The 17,785-nt window shown below is 43.2% G+C and overlaps 1 protein-coding gene and 1 long non-coding RNA gene across 4 annotated transcripts in view; one reads left to right on the top strand and one right to left on the bottom strand.

The window, feature by feature from the left end:
- LOC311630503 overlaps positions 1 to 17,785 on the bottom strand; it is an 84,863-nt gene that overhangs the window by 60,224 nt on the left and 6,854 nt on the right. The gene's annotated exons all lie outside the window — the stretch shown is intronic.
- GLIS3 (GLIS family zinc finger 3) overlaps positions 13,162 to 17,785 on the top strand; it is a 430,490-nt gene continuing 425,866 nt past the window's right edge. For all 3 annotated transcript variants that reach the window (XM_084899491.1, XM_084899488.1, XM_084899486.1), the window contains exon 1: positions 13,162 to 13,738. The gene's annotated coding sequence lies outside the window, so the exon portion shown is untranslated. The remainder of the gene's footprint in view (positions 13,739 to 17,785) is intronic.

The following is a 17,785-nucleotide window of genomic DNA, read 5'->3' as shown; positions in this document are numbered from 1 at the left end:
AGCCTGCAGGAGAAGCTGGCTTTAGAACTTGATCTTAAAGCTGGATACTAGTCCAGAAAGGACACTCCAGGCAGAGGTAAAGCTCAAGGTAAATTTGGTAATTAGTAACTTATCCATTTTGACTGAAGAACAGGGTATTGGACAGAGGACACCGCCAAGAGGGGTACAGTGATGTCTGAGGTTAAAGAGTCATATCCAGGACCATTGATACCTGAAGTAGTGTGTAAGTCAGTTTGTGTAGGGACAGACTAGTGAGGAGGCCAGAGAAATGGTTTGGCTGAGAGAACTGAGGACCTCAAACTGGATGGGGGAGGGGCACTGAACAGTGAATATTGTTAAAAAAAAATTAGAAAAGCAGGATGGGGAGAGTGAGAAGGGATACAGGAGGTGGTATGCAGTATAGTGAGCAGAATGGCTAAGTGAGAGGGTAACAACTTCTTGCAAAGGAGGACAGTCCAGTTGCTGACTTCTTAGAGCTCAAATTCCTATGGACTCTGTAGGTAGACATGCTTGGTCATAGTTATTGGATTTGTATGGCTGAAGCTCAGAGTAATGATCTTCAGAGGAATATGGTAATGACAACTATGTGCCAGGCATTCACCACCCTCCACATTATCTCTAATCAACAGAAGAGTGCTGCTATAGTGGTGTGTGGCTTTCATTTTAGAGTATTTTTCCTTTTCCCAAAGAGGCAACATAGCATAGTGCTAACAGGACAGACTCAGAAGCCAGAAGACTAGAATAAGGATAGGAGCTACCGCCTACTTGAGTATTCTGGGCAAGAAATGTAATCTTTCTGTGCCTTGGAGTATAAAATAGGGATATATCTATATCTCAGGGTTGTTGTGAGGATCAAATGAATTAATATATGTAAAATGCCTGGCTTGGGTAAGCACATAGGAATTGTTGGCTATTCCTGTTGATGAAATCATTGGCTGAGGATGCGTAGCTAGCAGCGTCAGGGTTCAAACCCAAGCTCACAAGCTCCGAAGCCTTGCTGCCTTAAGTTTCACTGTGCCATGCTGGAGTGAGAGCAGATTCTAACAGAAATGAGAAAAGAAGCAAAGACAATCTGGGGAATAGCACATTCAGATGGCTGAAGGAGAAAGAGGAATAAGAGAAAGCACAAGGAGAAATTAGCAGGAAGAATAGAACACAGAACTTAAAATACACACACATTTTCTGTTTTCTGATTTTAAATCAAAACAGCCTCACTCTAAAAATTAAAATGTCAGTTTCTTGATCTAGCCACTTTCCTGATCCCATCAGGCAGCCATTACTAACAGATTTTGAAGGGAAAAAAACCACACCCATAAAAACACACAGTATTAGTATCATAGAAAGCAGTGGAGATGACTGAAAGGAGCAGAGGTATTTGATAAGGCTAGATGAGGCTTGGTGTTGGGGAAGGCAGAGAGGGGACTTCAGAATAAGTGTGGGAGCGGCAGATGATGTAGGTATGGTAGTTAGGCTCGGAGTGATTTTGGAGTGGAGGGAATGGACAGTGGGCATAGACAGCTTCAAAATAAGAAAGCCACCTGGCCGTGGTGGCTCAATGGTTGAGCGTCGACCTATGAGCGTCATGGTTCTATTCCTGGTCAGGGAACATGCCTGGATTGCAGGCTTGATCCCTTGTAGAGGGGCATGCAGGAGGCCTGGGGAGAAATATATCCATGATTCTCTCTCGTCATTGATGTTTCTACCTCTTTCTCATTCCTTCCTGTCTGAAATCAACAACAACAAAAATATATATATATATTTTTTAAAAGAAAGCTGGACTGTGGAGTTGTGGGAGTAGGAAATTTTTTAGTGCTTTGGGAGTCTGATGAAGCTTAAGGACCTCTGCTCAGAATAAGGTACCTCAAATAAAAATACATGAAATTACAAAAGGTAATTCCTTCCAATCACATACCCCTTAGAATTCAGAACTCCTGGAAGGATACTTCAAGCTTTAAGATTAGGTACCTTTGTGGTTTCCAACCTTAGAAGCTACCTGTTGCCCTCTGATTCCTCTAAACTGTGTCTGTACAGAAACACTGAGATGCCCCCAGGATTCAGAATGAGTACAAATCTTTAGGTCCAACATGATTTTAGACAAGAATCTGCTTTCAGGTGATTTGGACATCCTAAAACAGAGAAAGGTTGTGTAAAACATCAATATGACCACCTCTACTTACTCTACTTTCATAGGGATACTGATAGAGTGCTTTGGGGACTTGATGTGCTGATCAAATCCTCTTGGCATTAAAAAAAAAAAATCCACCAGAACCCAGAGGTGTGTAGTCCTGGGTCATTGACTTGTTATTGGAGGTTGTTGGTATGTTTCACATGCTTGGAAGACTGGCTGATGGGCTTCCCTGTTAGGTTGGACCCATTCCCCCTCACCTATATTGGCATATATGGGGTTTAAATTTGCAAATAAAATTCAGAAAATGACCAGTGATTTCTTGGACCAGGTGTGGTGGGGAGCAGGGAGGCTGGTAGCAGCCAGGGTCCTGAGTGGATTCGTTGGGACACATACACTAGGAAACTGATATTTTCCTGATCATGTATTTAATTGGAAGCCATCCGTGCCTGCCTATGAAGTCATTAATAATACAGTAGAGAAGAGGGTTTAAATCAAATAATCTCAATTAATGCTCAATTATGTTTTTATATTTTTCCCAGGCCACAGGAATATGTCTATTGGAACAGAGCTTTTCTACTCTTTGGCTATACCTGAAATTAAAATCATCATCCCAACTACATATACTGTTGGAATTACTATTTTATTTTGGCCCCATGTAATGTGAAATGAAGAGAAAAAGTGTGTAGTGAATCCTGATATGGAAATCCAGACTTAAAAACATTCTCTGATGGTTTGGCATCGCAGGATAAATTGGTCATAGTTTTCAACAACTCAGATCAAAGCCAAATGCTGTTTGCATCCAGACAGTGATTCAGGGACCATGTCTTATTTGGTTTCTTTGAAAATAGAACACAGACATTTTTTTTAATACCTTGGAGAGAAATCTTTTGGCTGTCAAATTTGTGCCTTGTAAATGTTGTTGTACCCTAATACAAAGTTTTACATTTTGTCTCAAATGTCTTTTTCAGAGTTATTCTACCATTCCCAAGCAGAGTTACTTATTGCAGTGAGGGTCTTCTGATGAAATGTGAAGGGAAAAAAAATTGGCCAACTGGTAAAGATAAAAAAGAAATGAAAGTAAATAAAACATATATGGAGTATTTACTTTCAGAGTTAAAAATGTATATGTGTGTATATGTAAATCATCGTCCAGATAGAAATGTAGGCTCTGCCAATCTTTGGCATAATTATGAATCAAAGTTTGCTTTCCACCACCTTTCATTCCCCTTACCTGCACATCTCCCCACCTCCTCCACCCTTCTTTCTTAGTCTAGTTCCTTCTGAACCTTGGTCAGAGAGTCAGAATTGCTCGGTTTCAGTACCACTTCAGGATTCCTCAGTACCATGGATTTCCTTTTACTCCCCTACTTCTCCTTCAATTGCATGTGTCTTGTGCCCCTATTCTGTGGGCCTTGCATGTTTGGGAGCAGCTCCAGGGAGAAGTGAGAATTATTTAAACCACTGCTCTTTAAAAAATTCTGAACTCATAGCCAGTTCTTGGTTTTAATGAACAGATTATGTTTTTTAAATTGTTTCCTGATTTTGCTTTGTTTTTAACAGACTTTATTGATGTCAGTTGTGAGAGCACAATGGCTTTGGTGTAGCGGGAATTACAGGAGAGCCCAGTTGTTAACTGTGGGGCTGGGAGAAGTCATATACACAAAAGGCCAAACAGCATGGCAAGACAGAGTAACGCAGGTGACTGACATGCTGAATTTATTTTATCTAACAAATGCTTATTTTGTACATTTGGTGCGGCAGACTCTCTTCTAAGTGCAATATTAACTCATTTAGCCTTCAAAACAACACTGGAATGCTATTGCTATATTTATTCCTGTTCTGCAGATGGAGAGGCACAGAAAGGTTAAGTGACTTCCCCACGGTTGCTCAGCTGTTAGTGTGGAGCCATGGCTGAATCCCATCAGTTTGTATGCAGGGCCTGGTTCCTTAAATCATCTGGATGCAGCATCCCCAGCTTTAGGCGATAAGGGCCAAGTGTGGGACACAGACAAGTGATCTGAATTTGAAAGCAGGGCCCATTCTGGGTGAATGGAGGAGAGGTCAGAGAGGGCTCTGACAGTGGGTCTGCATCTGGCTGCCCATTAGAGGCACCTGGAAGATTAAAAATGTCCCATGCACAGATCACATCCAGGCCAATTAATCAGAATCTCTGGGTGAGTCCTGTCAAGTTGTATGAAGAGCTTCTCCAGGTATTCTAAAGGGCAACCATCATGAGAACCACACAGGGAGGACACACTAGAGCTGGATCCCAAGAGTGGGCTGGAGGCAGAGAGGGTGGTTAGTGGGAGATGGGAAAGCAGGGAGCAAGCTCCTTCCTCCTGCTTCTCTCTTTCCCTCTTGTCTCCCACCATCAGGCTTGCAGATCTTCCTCTATCTCCCTTTCCTTCTTTCTCTTTTCCGACCTCATTGTTTCCCTTTTCCTTTTCTTTATTTATCTCCTCTGTCAACCCCTATATCCTCTTCCTTCCTACATCCTCCTGCTTCCTGACCTCTTCCAGCCTTTTCGTCACTTCACTTATCATTGCCCCTTCTCCCCGCAGAAAGTGAGCAGAGGCAGAGCTGAGGCTCTCAGATCAATCTGAGGCCCATTCATAGTGCTCCTGAAGGAATTAAGGGAAGGCCTGCAATGTATAGACCTGATTCCCAAATAGTAGTATAATGAGCATTCAATACTGGTAAGGACTATATTCTGTGAAGACCCGGAGCATATGGTGCTAGGAGAGCTTGGAAGGTATTAGTTTTCTATAGTTGATATAACAAATTACCTTCCACATAGAGGCTTAACTAACCAAAATTTATATTTACAGTACTATCAGACAGAAGTCGAACCTGGGTATCATTGGGCTAAGATCAAGGTGTCAGCAGGGCTGCATTCCTTTCTAGAGGTTCTGTTTCATAACCTTTTCCAGCCTCTAGAGACTGTCCGCATTCCTTAGCTCCTAGCCTATTCCTCCATCTTCAAAGCCATGCACATAGCATCTCTTTGGCCTGCTTTCATGGTTGTCGCATTGCTTTCTCTGTGTCTCTTCTTCTGCCACCCTCTCCTACTTTTAAGGACTCTTGTAACTACATTGGGCCTACCCAGACAATCCAGGATAATCTCCCTATTTTAAGAACATTTTATTAGTACCCTTAATTTCACCTGTACCTTAATTATCTTTTGTCATGTAACCTAATGGAATTCACAGGCTCCAGGAATTAGGAAACAGACATTGGTGATGAGGGGGAGGGCATTATTCCTCTTACAACAGAATGAATGGCTCACAGAATAGGAGGAGAAATGGACAGTAAAGGAAGGCAGACAGAACAGCAGATGTAAATGCCTGGGGGCTTTGGAGAGTGAGGCAGGTTTGGAAGAACTACAGTAATTCAAAATTACTTGGTAGAGTCATATAAAAGGTCATTACATGTACCATTTAAATAATATATTTTGTTCTTAAATTTTACATACAATTATGTTTACTACATATTATCAAAATGTCTTACAATAAGCAGTATTCTGTGAGGTGGCTCGGTGTTACAGCTAGGAGCATGTGCCCTAGAGCCACAGGAATTGGGTGCTAAATCCTATCTCTACCACTTACTAGACTGATACCTGTGAGGATTAAATGAGATTAAGAATTTCAAGTACTTTGCTCAGCTCCTCACACATAACAAATCCCAAATATATGTGAGCTGTTTTTATTGCCATAATTAACCTGTCTTAAGCTATGGCTTATAGCTTACCAGCCTCACTTTCTCCTTAATGTCCACTTCTTGCTGGAAGTAAAAAGAAAACAGTGGCAGGAAGAACATTTCTGATCTATGCAACCTGCTCAGATGGCATCACTATCATCAAGTTCAAATGATCTAACTGCTGGGTTCTAAATTAAGCTTGAATCTAAGGACTCTCTGCCTTTGCTGAGAGGAAAGGGGGTGGGAAGAGCGAGACAGAGAGAGAGAGAGAGAGAGAGAGAGAGAGAGAGAGAGAGAGAGAGAGAGAGGGATGTGAGAAAAACATTGATCATTTGCCTCCTATACATGCCCCTACCCAGGGCATCAAACCAGGAATCAACCCTCAACCTTTCTTTGGTGTATGGATGACATGCCAACCAGCTGAGCCATACAACCATGGCTGCCCCTGCCTCTTAACAGCCCCAAATAGTATCTATACCTAAGTTTTAAATGACATCTGGTTAGATAAAATGGAAGACAGAAGACATGGGAGTGGGAAAAGAATGTTCAAAGCTGAACTGAACTTTAAAAAAAAAATATATATATATATATATATATATATATATATATATATATATATATATATATATATATATATATATTGATTTCAGAGAGGAAGAAGAGAAAGGGAGATAGAAACACCAATGATGAGAGGGAATCATTGACTGGCTGCCACCTGCAAGCCCCCTACTGGGGATCTAGCCTACAATCTGGGCATGTGCCCTTGACCAGAATGGAACTTGGGACCCTTCAGTCTGAAGGCCGGTGCTTTATCCACTGAGCCAAACTGGCTAGGGCTGAACTGACCTTTCTAAGGTAGGATTGGTAACAGCAGTGATAAGAAAAATGAGTGGGACTCAGAGATGCCTGGGAAGGTATTTCTATACAAATCTTTATTTATTTATTATTTTTTTTATTTCTAATTGTCATTCCAGGAAAATCTTGGCTTTGTTTAATCTGGGAATGAGATAAAGTCCAATTTTAATAGGAATTTGGGAAGGCATATATTTCCCATTATGTGCTGAGTTTTGTGGCTACATTTGTTAACTAATTCCTGAGAACATGTAGAAATGACCTGACTAAGGCATTTGTCTAACAACCAAATGGATCAGCTAATCTATCTGATGCCCTAAAAGTAGACAGCTGGTCTGAAAGCATTGTGTAATTAGTGAGGAAGAGGATCATCTCTTGCTTAATATTATCTTGACAAAATGGTAGGAGGATCTTGAAAAGAGCATAAGCCATATTTAATTTTAAAAAATTACCAGGTTGAAATGATGTCACAAAAATGATTTAAGAATTTATCATATGGCAACCCCCTTTAAGTTTGTCTTGCTTATCACCACTCTCCATGTTGTTCTGAACACTTTAGATACCTATATAAGTTGTTGTCAGCTATTTTTTTTTTTAAAGTGATCTACTGGCTTCCACAAAGGAAAAAAAATCTAGAGATGGGATGGAGATCAAGTATAGTTCCATAAGGGTTCCAGCTCCTGATGTCTACATTTTCTGAAAACTGAGAAAGACAACACACAGAAAAAAGGCCACTGTTTCAGGGGGTCACTAGAAAGAAAAACTACTTTCCTTAGAAACCGCCACTCATGAGAACGTCTCATTGGTCCAGATGAACCATTGAACCAATCCTTCTGGCTAGGAGAATGCCATTCACTGATTGGTTTAGGTCCTTATTTATGAACCATTTACTTTTGACCAGGGAAGGAGTATTCCCTCACAGTCATCAGCAATTCCTGGAGCTGGAGCTGGGGTTAATTTCCCTTTAAGCTCTTGGGCCATGTTTCTTATCAATAAAGGAAATCCCTGGTTGCATGAGTGCTACCCAGTGTTACAATTCCCATTCAATCTTTGCAATAGCTCAGGTGGTGGAACTGAGGTCCCTAGTAGTTCAGGAACCAGCACAATATTTTCCAGTAAGTGGTGCAATCTGGATTTCTAGGTTTTCTGATTCCAAAGTCCACCTTCCTTCCAACACACCACCCAGCCTGAGCGAATGAACAAATAAATATCTAGTGGAAGCATGGCTCCCTGCCCTGTAAGAATAATAGAGTAATGGTTAATGTGAGAAACTCTTTCGATTTGAAGCCTGGCCATTTTCCTATCTGTTGAGTGAACTGAAAGACAGTCCACTTCTCTCTGCTATGGAAGTTTGTGCTTTAGGATATTGTTAGAATTAAGTGAGATAATGCAGATAATGAACTTGAAACAGTATCCCCCAGCCTAAAAGGAGCCAACACTGATATTCAGGACAGATCTTATTTGGGGCAGTTGTCCAGTGGACTTGTGTCTGCTCTACATAGTTAAAAGAGGATAGAAATGTTTATACATGTGAACCCCTCACACCCCAAGTGCTTTAGCATCATGGGGATTTAGAATTTATAGAAAGTTTCTAAATGTATTCAGACTCCTTGCAGGTATACTAGTATTTAGAACCTGAGGTGAGTCAGGAGTCTGTAAGTTCACAAAATCACTTTTTCCCTCCAAAGGCTTAATTCTACCCAAAACTTGTTTGTTTATTCAACCATCCCGATGGTATTCTAATGCTGTCCTTCCTTCTTTATTTCTTCTCATTAAAAATAATCATCTTCCTCGGTGAAATCTCATTCCATATTTCTCTTCCTCTCCCCATAACTTAGTACATATTTTTCGTTTTGGTAGAATTCAAGGTATAGTGCAAATGACCTGATGTGCTATGGTGTTAAGGAGGTAGTGGGGTGTCAGATAGTGAAAGGGTCACAGGGCAATGGAGGGAGATGCTCACCCTCCTAACTCTCAGTATTGAATAGATTGACTTGTATTCCCTACGAATTAGAAAGTAGTATTTTAATCTTCAGTTTACAATGAAGAGCCTGGGGGCACAGAACAAGAATGATAGATGTTTAGACTATTTATAGTATTGAAATAATCATACACACACACACACACACACACACACACACACAGGGACCATTGTTAGTGCTATTCATAATATCTGAGAGTGGGGAAACCATTCTTTTACTTCCTCATTCATTTATTTCATTCAATTAGCATTAAAAACTTACTAGTGCCAAGTAATGTTGCTAGGCCATGGAAGACTTATGAAGAAATATAAATTTTGATATTAGAAGGTACTTAGAGAAGGCCGTTCTGGGTAAGATAGTATAATGATCAGGGAAATAATTTTACAACACTATATTTAAGTAGCCAGCATAGATGCTAAGTGGTAAAAGAGTAGGAAACTGCCTGCCTGTGGAATATTGTTTATATTTTTATTTTAATCAACTTTTTTTTTTACATATACCTTAGTAATATGTCAAGGAATATAAAATCAACCTTGTAGAATATTAGATGCATCTCATTTGAATTTGTATAAAATAGGAAGAAAACTTTTTCCAATCAAAAAAGATGTGGAGACACTCTATGGAGTAAAATATTTCACATTTCAGTTTAGACTCTGATTTATAATTTGGCCTTAGAAAGGAAAAGAGGTATGATGCTATGAATATAATGGGTGTCAATTATAATTTTTAAAAATTGCATTACTGATTGTGTAAGCAAGAGACTATTGGCTGACTGTACTTGTGGCAAAATTAGTAAAAAGATTAACTTAAAAGCTTTATTAGGGTATCAAGCACTGATAACATTCCACTGTTTGTACTACTCAGGAAGGTAAAATGAGATTTTCCATTTTACACATTTAGTTGTTTTTTTTCAGTTGGCAAATACTTTTTCCACTTCATTTCTATATAACTGGAATCTTGCCAGCTGTGTGTGTGTGTGTGTGTGTGTGTGTGTGTGTGTGTGTGTGTGTGTTTATAGCTGGGCATACAATCACTGTTGCTGTTAGCTGAACTTATTCTCATTCTGGGGTTAAAAACCTCTCTCTGTAGAGTAGACACTTTTCAGGAGAATCTAATCATAGTTCCTTGTAAGTTTGTAAATAGTTTGCTGTCAGATAACTCAGACACAAATAACAGTTCTGAAAGTCTGCTGTTAGGTTGCTCCCATTTGCTGTGTTTCAGGGCTACAGCTATGAGATTGTAAATGTCCTGATTTTGTACTCCAGCTTTGAGAGCAGATCCATATCTTTTATGCTCTTTCTAATACAGATTCCCCTACTTGGAATCATCTTCGTTTATCAGTCTCCTACCCGTTGTTTGAAGTCCAGCTCAAATAGCTGTACTATTCCTTATACTGTTGTAGAAAATTATTTCCACCTCTTCCACACTTGGTGGTACTTACCTGACATTAATCAAAATTCCTTGTACTGCCGAGACCGGTTTGGCTCAGTGGATAGAGCATCGGCCTGCAGACTGAAAGGTCCCAGGTTCGATTCCGGTCAAAGGGCATGTACCTTGGTTGCAGGCACATCACCAGAGGGGGTGTGCAGGAGGCAGCTGATCAGTGACTCTCTCTCATGGATGTTTCTAACTCTCTATCCCTCTCTCTTCCTCTCTGTAAAAAATTAATAAAGTATATTAAAAAAAAGATTCCTTGTATTTTATATAGGTTTAGTGTACTTTCTGTATATTTCAAGAACAGGCAGTTATTTTGTAGGACATCAATGTTGAAAGAACTTGGGGCTTCTAGACTGGCAAATCTAGCTCTACCTTTCACTCCTTTTTAACTGTTTATTGAGCTCCAGCTTCTTTGCTTAAAAATAGGAGACTACCAGTGGCCATCACATAAGATTGCTTTGAGGAATAGATGAGATAATGTCTGCAAAAGCCATGATTTCTTAAGTGTTTACTATATCCCAGGAACTGGGCAAAATACTTTATGTAACATCCTTCCATGCAAAGTGCCTACAAGTGTTAATTTCTTTACCCCTAATCCTTCGACAGAATAAATACTCACTGACTGTTTCTCAAATGAATGAGAACTGGACTCGAGCTGGCAGCAGGGCCCTATCTACAGAATCAGCCCTGGGCTGTCCTATCTGAGTCAGCAGTTGAGATAGATACAACTGAAGGCTCCAGAGAGGAAAGATACGAATGGATTATAGACCCACCTTTCTGTCTGAAAGGCTGCCAGGGCGTGCATGATTCCTAAGCATGATGAAGAGCTCGTGGGGAAGGAAGAATGTCACTATTTCCTTTCCCACCATCTCTCATTATTCTCCCCTCCCCCAGCTAAAGGATTCAGTCCAGAAGAGGTGCAGATCTCATTCGGAGTCACTCCAGGGTTGTATTGGAAGCGCTGCATTTTTACTGTATCCCATGGAATGTAAGGACATTGCATATCTACATTCCTGGCAAAAAAAAAAAAAAAAGTCAACCTCAGCACTGTACCTATTTAGTAGTAAATGTCTTAGGAATGTTAGAGGCTCATGAAAATTCCACCCAAGTAAAAAAAATGGCATTCCCACCCTTAGGCTCTTATAAATGAAGATAATTTTGGGGATCTCCAGATTGATGACTAATAACTTTTCCAGTGTTTTATTTCCATGAGCCATTGATTAAAGTAGGGAGTAGCACTATATTTTTCTCTTCCAGCTAAGCTCTTCTGACCAAGTTGGAAGTTTGGAAGCTTCTGCAAGCCCCTAGGATATCATTTCAGGCATCAACCTAATTGTGTTTGAAATGGTATTTGAAGCACATTAGAAAGATTTTTCGCAGTCTCCACCCAGCCTTGTCTTATTCCTGGGGAGCAGTCCATACAGCACAAGAATCTGGATGAAGAGAATTCCCAATGATGCACTGAAGGGTCAGTGTTTCCCTCTTGCTCTGCTCCTGAAGGCTGGAGTTAATGAGGAAGAGTTTTTATTTGAATGTCAGGCATGTTGCAATAACTAGCCACAATGGAATAATCATGGCAATTTCCAGTACTTGGTTTCTTTGTTTTTGTGATTTGCTGCATGCTTCATTTTATTAGTATTTTCTTTTCTTGTGTGTGGTTGAACTCATTGATTGCCATCTTGGGCTTGGATACTTGCTTTTAAAAGGAGATGAAGAGAGAAAGAAACTGGAAAATTGATAGAATGATGTATCCTAAGCACTTTTTAATTTCTTTCCCTCTCTTCTCTTCTGTCGACAAATATTCTGGTGAGCTTGTCTTTAGGAAAGGGGGAAAAAAAACACACCTTTTTTTTTTTTTTTTTTTTTTTTTCCCTAAAGGGAGTCTTGAAAAGTAGATCACAATAAAACATAAGAAGTTCTGTAAAATTGGCCCTTTTTGGGTCAATATCATGGATGCAGACCAAATTTAATATTATTTCTGAAATAAGATAAAATTGTCAGTCTTTTTGGTTTGCTTTTCTGGGTTGGGTCACTTTTGTATACTTGAGGGCTTCTATTTTGATCATAGCACCTACTACCTGAATGCTAATTTATATTTGAGTGAGAGCCCTAGAATAAAATATAAGGTCTGGTGAAATTCTAAGTGTCTTGAGATATCCTCTTTCACGACAGAGAATAATCCTCTCACTGCAGAAAGGCCTAACAAGGATACTTGTTTTATATGCATTGTGCTTTGTGTGTGTACTTCACATGTATTGATTCCCAAGATGGAAGTCTGTGCATCTGTGGCAATACATGTGGGGAACCACTAACAGTTGACCAACCTCTTCAGGGGTCTGATCAAATCAAGCAGAAGGGCTGGGGTCACAGCTTAGGTGGGGGCATGAAGCTGAGGATGTTGAATTCTTAAGGAGAAAGTACTGCTAATAGATGCAACATAGGCAGGGAATGTGCCTCCAATCTTAGCATCCTGTTTAGAATTTTACATCCTTGTAACACTTCCATCACTTTCCACTCTCCTCTGCCTATGCCTTATTTTATTGTAATAAGATGTCAAAAGCATCCTCTGAGATTCACCTATTTCTGAAGTTATGTGCATCCAATCCTGTATATTTGAAAGACACTTTTGCCATTTTTTACTTATTCGTTTTTCTTCTTTCCGTTTTATTTCTGGTTTTATTTATTTTTTCTCTTGTTCTTTAGGACTTGACATCAAATACAGTATGAGTGCTCTTGCCTTTTCATGTTAAAGAAAAAAGCCAGTTCACCAAATAAGGCCCAAGAAGAAGGCAAAGTGTCTCCTTGCCCTAGCCTCCCTGTTTTGGAGTTCTGGACTCTTTGGTGCAAAGTTAGGAGTGAGTGTGTTAATGCGCTGAGAGAGAGACACAAGCTCAGCCTTGGAATTGGCCAGCCTGGTGACCAGCGAGCCCGCCCCCACCCTTCACCCCTCCCCCTTCGGCTCACACTCAGGAAGCAGCTGGCTACAGGCCGGCCCTCGCAGCCGCACTAACATCCACACGCCTCCCAGGGCCGCCTCCCTCTCTCCCTCCCTCCCTTCCACCCCTTCCCTGATCCCCGTGGCCGCGTCCGCACTGCGCCGCTCGGGCAGCCCGGAGCGCGGCGCGCACGGGCACCAGCGCCGCCCGGAGCCGTCCAGGCTCGCACCGGCCCTTCCCCATGGGACCCGCCGAAGCCCATTAGCCAGTGTCCCAGGCCGGCCCCCAGACGCACCCCCGGCCCAGGGCGAGGATGAGCTGGACAGGCGAGACACAAGTCGAAACTCAACTTTTTACAAACACTGTTTGCGTCTGTGTGGGTGGGTGTGTGTGGAGCGGGGGGAGAATAAGCTGATGCCGAGGGTCCAGCCACCCCCCTTCTGCCTCCACCCCCCCACCCCCCCGCGGCCGCTGCCCTCGCACACGCGCGCGCACACAGGGCACTGGGGCCGGGTTTCCGCGCTCCGTCCGCGGGCTGGGATGGGAGTTTTCATTTCAGAAGGAGGCAGAGCCCGCGGAGGAGCGTGCTGAAGGGCTGGAGCCCCGAGTTTCTCCTCGCCGGCGCTGGCCTCCCGCTGTCACTGGCGCAGGCTGGCCGGGGGAAGGGACCCGCAGCCCGACTTTGTTTTGGAAATCCCGGTTACCTGGTAAGTGGATGCCATAGGAACTTTGCTCGCCGGTGGCAGAGGGGATGAAGCCGGCCGCCTTAAAGTGTGTGTGGGGGAGTGAACTCCGGGAGACACAAACTAGGGATTAGAAATAGTTTTCCAGGCTGAGCCGGTGTTTGCGCGGCTTTAAAGATACGCGCATCCCCACCCCAGGATTCTCTAATAAAAGATCTGTTTACTGAGATAGCGACCCTCAAAGACAGATCCAAGCTGCGCTCTTGTCAGTTGCCCAAGAGCGTCCAGTGTAGAGAACGGAAAGGAAATCAACAAGGTTTTAAAGTTTCTCTAATTAGGGAGAGTTTTTTATTTTATGTGTTTCTTTCTTTCTCTCTCTCTCTTTTTTTTCAACTACAGGGGGCCAAAGGGCTCCATAACCAGGGAAAGTTACAGGGCGCACGGGCATGGTTGTGCATGTAACTCATGAAGTCTTCACTGAAGGGAAACTTAAAAAAAAAAAAAGTCGGAATTGATGGGGTGACCTGAGGTCTCTCGTGCACAGGGGGCTGTAGTTGTCTTTGCCAGTTCCACGTGTGTGTGTGTGTGTGTGTGTGTGTGTGCGCGCGGAGCTTCACGAAAGTTGTTTTCCACGCTTGTGTCCTGCTCAAGCCCAAGTCCCCATGGCTCCCCACAGGTCCTTGGGTCGGGGGTACCCTAGCTCCTCGCGAGGACGGTCTGGTGACCCACATCCTCCTGGCGGTAGCTATAACCCCCCACGCCGCTGCTGCAAAATGCGAAGACACATGCAGACGCGCACCCTCCCTGCCCGGCTCATCACCTCCCGTTTACATTTTTATGGGGCCCGACAAAATGTCAGCAGTGTTTGGGAAATGTCTCAGCCTCGGGGACTTTGTCCCACGCACGGCTCCAGTCCCTATAAATGACCCTGTGTGTGTGTGTGTGTGTGTGTGTGTGTGTGTGTGTTTTGAAGTCGGTCGGTGGAGCTGCGCTCAGGAAAGCGTGAGTGAGCACCCGGCTCCCTCCTAGACACACACCTTGCCCGGAGCGACACTTCCAAGTTACTCACTGGAGCTGACAAGTCACCTCAGGGATGAGGAAGTCACCCAAGTGTCTGGAAAACTTGGCCCTGCCAGATTTGTCATCCTATGGATGATTCAATTAGGTACCCGGAGGGAGACACTTTGGGAAAGGTCGCTTCTGGCGTCGCGGGTCGCGCCCTGGGACTTGCTGGGGACATTTGGGAGGCAGAAGTGAAAGGACACCTGAGGGTGAGGACACTGGCCCCTCGGGGGGCCCTGCGCTCCAGAGCGGCGAGCGGGACCGCGGCTCCCTCCGGATTCCCGCTCAGGCCGGGCGGTCTTGGGTCCGGGTCGCCAGGGCTTCCCAGCGGTGGGCCAGCGTTGGCGCTCTTTCGCCCCGACTTACTCAGGAGCTGGGTTGCACAACAGGAAGCCCGCACCAGTTTGTTTTGTCTTGCTGAGCTCGCTAGCGGACGGGGCTGAAGGTTTGGGGCCCAGGCGGTCTGGAACTGACCAGTCGCAGCCAGGCGCCCAGGGCCGGGCTGTGTTGCCTCTGCTCCCAGGCACGCCCCTTGCTCCTCACGGAGAGACCCCCGACCCCCGGAAAGCCAAGCTAGGGGAGTCAGGAACAGACAGAGGGCTGCTCTTCTCCTTCCATGCCCCCCGCACCTCTCCCTCGCCTGGCGTGTTCCCAGTATGTCCCCCGATCTCTCCAGCTCTTCTCCTGGAAGAGAGACACCCAGCACCTCTGCTCTGTATTCCTATTCCTACCCCGCCCCCTCTACCTCCTTTCTCCCCCAGGCTTCCCAGACCCTCATGCCTGGAGCATCGAAGCCCTGGGGCAGGGGGTGGAGATGTGGAGGGTACTTCTGGAATCGCGAGGTTCAGGGTCTGTGGGGACTGGATCTGTCATTGCAGCCCCCCTTTTATAGAGAGAAGGGCTTTGAACTCTCTCTCCCTCCTTCTCCCAGGACTGCAGCAGCTCCCAGAATCTGGGCCCCTGGCCCTGGAGTTTGAGAGGAGAGGGATGGTCTGCAGCTCCCCCCAGCGGGCCAGCCCTCTGTAGGCTATGGGAACTTGAAATCTCAAGTGCTGTCTAGTGACTAGACTCTAGTCTGTTCAAGCCAGATGGAACCTTTCTCAGAGATCATCCTCGGATGAGGAAACAGAGATTCAGAAACTTTTTAGGGTTTTGCTGAAGGCCCCACAGCCAGTTGTCAGACACAGGACAAACACTCAAGTTTCCCAGTCTCAGTTTAGAGAGCCTTTTATTGGCCTGAAGGTGAACTCAAGACAAATGCAGTCTCCTGTCCCCTCTGAAAGCCTTGATGAGTCATGGTTTCTGCCTTGGGAGTTCGCCAGATGTCTGTTTCCCCTTCTCTGAGTTCTCCACTAGACCTCTCTTTTTACACTAAACTGGAAAAAAATTTGTTTTGGTATAAAATTGATTTGTGTTACTTTAAATCTCCATATTCCCTCTCTTTTCTTCTCTAAGTTTGCTTCCAGAGGTAATGTGTGAAACAGGTGCAGCCTGCAAAGGTTTGCAGAAAAAGGCTGCAATGAAGGTTGTTGGGGGAAAGTTTGAAGCTATTTAGAGACAGGAGTTTGAAATTATGCTACTTTGGCAATTGGGAACACGCTGAAGTTTAAGGATAGCCTTTAAGTGCATTACAGTTGTTACGTGTTTTCACTAATTGACTTAGCCCTAGAGCCGGGGGCCATTTCTTTTCCAGTTACTTTCAAAATGCCTTTCCTTACTGATAGTTGAATTCCTTTCCTTTGTTGCTCAGAGGACTCAGCGGCCCTTGAGGATGAGCAGTGAAATCCAATTGCTGCTATAACAGTCTCTCTCCTTGGTTTACATTGGACCAATTTTGAGGAAGCATCTCCTACTGACTTCTGATTAAATCCAAGTTTCTTAATAGTAATCGTTTTGTCAGTGATTCAATACCTGGGGTCGGTTAGTTTACTTGGAAGGAATGATCATTATTCCAAATAGGAAAAGCAACTTTTTTTGATGGACTCCAGGGTCCACCTCACGTAGTGAGTGAAATTCCTGTTGGGCCAAAATAGCCAGGATGGTGAGGTTAAATAGTAGCAAGTAAATGTTTTGTATCAGCCTGCCCTCATTTACATGACAGCAAGTGGTCTTTCCGTTGTTGTAGAAGAGAGCTCAGTGTTCTTGTTCTTAGTCCTTCTTTTCTGAGTGCTCTTTCCTGCTAGTAAGTTAAATCTGAGGACTTTCATCCCACTGTTGTCTCTATCATATTGTAGTTATTGATCTCTGGAGTTGGAATTTTAATTTGTAATTCTTTCATAATATGGAAGAAGGAGACAATTTAGAATGGCATCCAGGGCACATTCTCTTCCCTGTAAAAGTCATTTTTTTTTTGGTAATTATTTTCTATAGAGGATATTCTAAAGAAGGTGGAAATACAGACTTAACTCTAACTTCTCATTTAAGAATCCATCAGGACTGAAAGTAAATTTGAGAAACAAATGAAGGGCACATAGGAAATCTGTGCAATAAAAGCATGCTGCCTGACTAATTCCAGGAGGTTGAGACATACAGCAAAATTTTTAAGTAACACTAAAGAGAACTTGATTAAAAGATGCCCAAGTTCCAAGTTTTCAATTTATTTCAGACAGAACTGACACAAAACCCAAGTTTTTTTTTATTGAAATAAAGTAAAATAATGATTTAGAAAAGTGCGTATGTCTTAAGCTTGATGAATTTTCACAGGCTGAACACAACTACGGTAAATAACTAGAACACAGATCAAGAAATAGAACATTACCAACACCCAGAAGTGTTTTTATTAGTTCCTTTTGGCCACTTTCTCTCCCCCCCCCCGCCCCGCCCCAGAGTAACCACTACCTTGACTTCAAACAGATATATTAATTTTTACCTGTTTTGATAATACCATATGTAAACGGAATTTAGCATGCACCCCTGGGCCTGGCTTCTTTTTCTGACATAGCAACCTGTTAGTAGGTCAGGTAATTTGGGTAACTAATGAGACATAAGCCCTATATTCTATCCTCATGA

The sequence above is a fragment of the Pipistrellus hanaki genome (genome assembly GCF_964339955.1).
Source record: "Pipistrellus hanaki genome assembly, chromosome: 11".
NCBI classification, from domain to species: domain Eukaryota; kingdom Metazoa; phylum Chordata; class Mammalia; order Chiroptera; family Vespertilionidae; genus Pipistrellus; species Pipistrellus hanaki.
This window is presented reverse-complemented; position numbering and strand designations above follow the sequence as displayed.